The 6,424-nt window shown below is 39.7% G+C and overlaps 1 pseudogene; it reads left to right on the forward strand.

The window, feature by feature from the left end:
• The first annotated feature begins 986 nt into the window (after positions 1-986).
• Positions 987-5,630, forward strand: LOC129560033 (olfactory receptor 5W2-like; annotated as a pseudogene).
• The last annotated feature ends 794 nt before the right edge of the window (positions 5,631-6,424 follow it).

Raw genomic sequence — 6,424 nt, forward strand, 5'->3', positions numbered from 1 at the left:
TAATCTACCCAGTATAACTGAAACTTCTAAACAGAAGAGTGGTCAGCACTGGCATGTTACTCTATGTGTATTTCAGCATTTTCATAGAGACCTTTCCATCCTCTTATCCCCAAATCACCACCCTCTCTGTCTCAGAGGGTCCTGAATCATGAACCATCTATCCCTCCTATGCTGAGGTTGGAGGGACTTGAGAGGTTAATGGGGAAGTGAGGACTTCTTATATTCAGAAACTGGCTATAGTTCTGCCCTCTCCACAGGGGGAATAAGAAAGCAATATATTCATCACCTGTGCTTCTTACTTACTACTCTTCTCTAACACAGGGTATAACAACATTTCTACATCATTGAAAAATAAACCAAAAAACCGAGCAATCTTGTCAAAAGACAAGTTATGTGAACCACCTGTCAGACCCTTGCTTCACTCAGAGCATATAATTTTGTTAGTATTAGACAGACGCAGCAAAGTGTTAGTCACTCAGTTGTGCCTGACTCTGTGACCCCATGGACTGTAGAGCCTACCAGGATCCTCTGTTCATGGAATTCTCTGGGCAAGAATACTGGAGTGGATAGCCATTCCGTCCTCCAGGGTATCTGTCTGACCCAGGGGTCAAACCCAGGCCTCCTGCATTGTAGGCAAATTCTTTACCATCTCAGATATCAGGAAAGCCACAAACATAGTCATAAATACTACACAAGTTGGATTGGAAACAGTCTAATTTAGTTCGGATGAAAGGGCACTGCAAAACTATATAGTGCTTTGCAAACGTATTGCTGTCAACATTTTTTTTTTTCATTTATATAAAATTGGAGAATATTTCTCAGAGTCTGTTGGCCTCATGCAGTCCTAGGAAGGTCTGTCTCTTTTCCTGATTACTGAAATCTACAAAAGGACCAGGGGTTTAACTATAATGATAGTAAATTGATATATTTACCCTCCATTTCCATTTCCTCTTTCATAACCAGGAATTTCCAAACAGATCTGAATAATGATTGCTGAGAACTGCAGTGTGGCTACTGACTTCACATTCCTAGGACTTTCAGACAGAAGGCACGTGCAGCAGGGGCTCTTCCTGCTCGTTTATGGCATAACTGTGGTTACCAATGTCGGGATGGTCCTGCTGATCAAGGTGGACTCAAGACTGCATACACCCATGTATCATTTCCTGAGCAATCTTTCCTTCTGTGATGTCTGCTACTCCTCTGCTGTCTCTCCCAAGATGCTGGTTGATTTCCTATCTGAACATAAAAGGATTCCATTTGACTTGTGTGCTATGCAGATATATTTCTGGGGGACCTTTGCAGATGTGGAATGTCTCATGCTGGCTGTCATGGCTTATGACCGTTATGTAGCCATTCACAATCCACTTCTTTATACAGTCTCCATATCCAGAAGACTTGGTACCCAGCTAATATCTGTTGTCTACGTTGAAGGTTTGGTAGATTCGGCAATCCACACCTGTTGTACATTTTGATTATCATTTTACAGTTCTGTTGTCATCAATCACTTTTTCTGTGACTTCCCAGCCTTACTAGCCCTCTCCTCCTCAGATACATCCATCAATGAGATAATGCTGCTCATAACCAGTAGTTGTGTTGTGGGGACCAGCATTATCACTGTCCTCCTCTCCTACAGCTACATCATAGGAACCATCCTTAGGATGAACTCAGCGTAGACGCAAAGCTTTCTCTACGTGTGCCTCCCACTTAATCGCTGTGGCTATATTTCATGGCATGCTCCTGTTCATGTATTTCAGACCCAGCTTCAGTTACTCCATGGGCACAGACAAAATGGCCTCTGTTTTCTACACAGTTGTCACCCCCATGTTAAACCCACTCATCTACAGCTTAAGGAATAAGGATGTGAAAGTTGCCATAAAAAAGTAATCAGTACTAAATTGTGTTCTGAGTGATACAGTGTTTTCAACCAAAACTACATATGTAAAGATTATGAGAGCTGAAGTTCAGGTACTGATAGATTCTTGTAGTCTTATCATTACAGTCTTCTGGATATTACCCATTACTTACCTTTGTGTCTAAATTGAGTGTTGAAAGTAGTCATTGGTGATCTTAATTTGTCTCCAGACTAAGAAAGGGGAGCAATATGCTGTTTTTGCAGAGAGGGTCTTTTTAATACTTCTTTCCTTGGGTAAGCCTCCTGTGAGATAGCATTCACCAAGCTATCCCTCCACCTATGTCAATTCAACTTACCATCCTATGATTCCATTACATTTTTAAACAATATGTTTAATAAATTTGCTCAGCAATAAGGGAATATTAGTGAGTCAAATAGTTTTTTGTACACTTTTTATGTACTTGTATCTACTCTATAACTGTGTCATCAAAGCATGTAAAATTGTAGGGGCAGTGAATAAATACTTTCATATATAATAAATTCATAAATAAGAATAAACATAAAACCATGTGTTGTAATTCAAAACTCGATAGATGCAAGTTCCTTTCCTTTCTTGTTCACCCGTTATCTATATTGATATTTATATTGCTGGGCTTCAGAATGCCATTCAAAAACACTTATTGAATAAATGAATGAGGACCCCTCACATTATTAAGCAAAGGAGTCCTTGTAAATTTACCAAATACACTAGCAAGAACCCCTCCCTTTATTTCACTTTATTCTAGTATATTTACTGTGTCTTCCAGATGGTAAAGAACCTACCTGCCAATGCAGGAGAAATAAGAGACGCGGGCTTGATCCCTTAGTGGGGAAGATCCCCTGGAGGAGGGCATGGCAACCCACTCTAGTATTCTTGCCTGGAGAATCCCATGGACAGTCAAGCCTGGTGGGCTTTAGTCCATGGGGTCGTTAAGAGTCAGACACAACTGAAGTGACTTAACACACATGTGTATTCACTGCAAAATAAACACGTCTCTGTTTCGTGCCTCCAGACTCAGTTGAATGAGTAACAGAGACAGGGATGACAAGGATTGACGGAATTTCATGAATAGTCTATTCCTTATAATTCTGCCCCAATAATATCACTAAGTAATCTTAGAATCACATGTACTAGATTGCTATTAAAGTTCAGAGACTGGTTATCATCCTGTGAATGTTCTATCTTGCCAATATTGCAGAGAACAGATACAATGCTCCTCACAGATGTACGGAAACTCATGATTGGAAGTTGGGGGATGAAGAACCTGGGTCTTCTCTGAAGGTCACTGGAAAAGACAACTCCACTCTTGAGGTGTTCCTAGTATTAGCCTTTTGCTGTCGTTGTTTTTAGTCACAAAGTCGTGTCTGAATCTATTGTAGACTGCCAGGCTCCTCTGTCCATGGGATTTCCCAGGCAAGAATATTGGAGTGGGTTGCCATTTCTTCTCCAGGGAATCTTCCCGACCGAGGGATTAAACCCTCGTCCTTTGCATTATTAGGCTGATTCTTTACCAGTGAGCCATTATCTCAATTAATATTTAAAAAAGAAAAAACCCAATTGCTACCTTTTAAATGAAAGAGAAAGTTACCATCTTAAGTACTGGTATACAGGAAATAAGAAGCAAACACAAGGGAGTGTTTAGGATAGGTTCCATTCACAGTGACTGATACTGGCTCTCTGTGTATCTGCGGCAGGTACTGGAACTTAATTTTAGTAGTAGTCATCATAAACAGCTGAATGTTAGGTAATTCTAGTATTTATTCCAGCAATTTAACTGCGTATTTTTAAAATATTTTTTCTTTTTTAAAATTTTTATTGGAGGCTAATTATTTTGCAATATTATATTGGTTGGTTTTGCCATACATTGTCATGAATATGCCCACCTCCCTCCTCCCCTTATCCACCCTCTGGGTCATCCCCGCATACCAGCCCCGAGCATCCTGTAACATGCATCGACCCTGAACTGGTGATTCGTTTCACATATGATAATATATATGCTTCAATGCCATTCTCCCAAACCATTCCACCCTCACCGTCTCCCACAGAGTCCCAAAGACTGTTCTATACATCTGTGTCTCTTTTGCTATCTCATATACAGGGTTATCATTTGCATCTTTCTAAATTCCATATATATGCGTTAGTATATTGTATTGGTGTTTTTCTTCCTGGCTTACTTCACTCTGTATAATAGGCTCTAGTTTCATCCACCTCATTAGAACTGGTTCAAATGCATTCTTTTTAATGGCTGAGTAATACTCCATTGTGTATATGTACCAAAACTTTCTTATCCATTATCTGCAGGTGGACATCTAGGTTGCTTCCATGTCCTGGCTATTATAAACAGTGCTGCCATGAACATTGGAGTACATGTGTCTCTTTCAAATCTGGTTTCCTCGGTGTGTATGCCCAGGAGTGCGATTGCTGGATCATATGGAAGTTCTATGTCCAGTTTTTTTGAGGAATCTCCACACTGTTCTCCATAGTGGCTGTACTAGTTTTCATTCCCACCAACAGTGTAGGAGGGTTCCCTTCTCTCCACACCCTCTCCAGCATTTATTTCATGTAGACTTTTGGGTAGCAGCCATTCTGACTGGTGTGAAATGGTATCTCATTGTGGTTTTAATTTACATCTCTCTGATTACGAGGGATGTTGAGCATTTTTTCATGTGTTTGTTAGCCATCTGTATGTCTTCTTTGGAGAAATGTCTGTTTAGTTCTTTGGCCCATTTTTTTTGGTTCTTTGGCCCATTTTTTGATTGGGTCATTTATTTTTCTGGAATTGAGCTGCAGGAGCTGCTTGTTTATTTTGGAGATTAATCCTTTATCAGTTGCTTCATTTGCTATTATTTTCTCCCATTCTGAAGGCTGTCTTTTCACCTTGCTTATAGTTTCCTTTGCTGTGCAGAAGCTTTCAATTTTAATTAGGTCCCATTTGTTTATTTTTGCTTTTATTTCCAATATTCTGGGAGGTGGGTCTTGGAGGATCCTGCTGTGATTTATGTCGGAGAGTGTTTTGCCCACGTTCTCCTCTAGGAGTTTTATAGTTTCTGGTCTTACATTTAGCTCTCTAATCCATTTTGAGTTTATTTTGGTGTATGGTGTTAGGAAGTGTTCTAGTTTCATTCTTTTACAAGTGACTGGCCAGTTTTCCTGAGTATTTATCCATTAATAAAAAATACATGGCACTATGTCAAGCCATCAGAAATGTTTACTTTATGTTGCTGTCAAGAAAGAATCCTGGAAACACACTTTTCAGAGTCTGGAAATACAGTAATGGGATCTACAAAGTTTTTCCTTAGATCGTCTTCCCTAACATTATATATCCCTTCAGTGTACATGATGTGTTGTATTTTATGTACCTTCCTTTTAGTGAATGACACTGTCTAACCATCTCATCCTCTGTTGACCCCTTCTCCCCCTGCTTACAGTCTTTCCCAGCACCGGTGTTTTTTTTTTTTTTTAACAATGAGTCAGTTCTTTGCATCAAGTTGGCAAAGTTTTGGAGCCTCAGCTTCAGCATCAGTCCTTCCAATGAATATTCAGAGTTGATTTCCTTTAGTATTGACTGTTTTGATCTCCTTGCTATCCAAGGGACTCTCAAGAGTCTTCTCCAATACCACAGTTCAAAAGCATCCATTCTTCATCACTTAGCCTTCTTTATGGTCCAGCTCTTACATCCATACATGACAACTGGAAAATCCATAGCTTTGACTATACAGGTCTTTGTCAACAAAGTGATGTCCCTGCTTTTTAATACTCTGTCCAGGTTTGCCATTACTTTCCTTCCAAAGAAAAAGCATCTCTTGGTTTCATGGCTGCAGTCACTGTTCCCAGTTATTTTGGAGCCCTGGAAAATAAAATCTGTCATTGTTTCCACTTTATCTCCTTCTATTTGTCATGAAGATCAGTTTACATTCCAGTCCCAAAGAAGGGCAATGCCAAAGAATGTTCAAATTGCCACACAACTGCACTCATTTCATATGCTAGCAAGCTGATGCTGAAACTTTTCCACCTAGGTTTCAACAGTACATGAATAGAGTGTCCACATGTACAAGCTGGATTTAGAAAATGCAGAGAAATCAGAAATCAAATTCCCAACATCTGTTTCATCACAGGAAAAGCAAGAGAATTTTAGAAAAAACATCTATTTCTGCTTAAATGACTACACTGAAGCCTTTGACTGTGTGGATCACAACAAACTGTGGAAAATTTTTAAAGAGATGGAAATAGCAGACCACCTTACCTGCCTCCTGAGAAATTTGTATGCAGGTCAAGCAGCCACAGTTAGAGTCAGACATAGAACAACGGATTAGTTCAAAATTGGGAAAGGAGTATGTCAAGGCTGTATATTGTCACCCCCACTTATTTAACTTATATGCAGAGTACATCATGTGAAATGCTGGGCTGGATAAATCATAAACTGAAATCAAGATTGCTAGCAGAAATATCAACAACCTCGAAGATGCAGATGATATCACCCTAATGACAGAAAGTGACGAGGAACTAAAGGGTCTCTTGATGAAGGTGAAAGT

Source organism: Moschus berezovskii, chromosome 16 (assembly GCF_049115385.1).
Source record: "Moschus berezovskii isolate FMDL1 chromosome 16, NW_MosBer_1.0, whole genome shotgun sequence".
NCBI lineage: Eukaryota > Metazoa > Chordata > Mammalia > Artiodactyla > Moschidae > Moschus > Moschus berezovskii.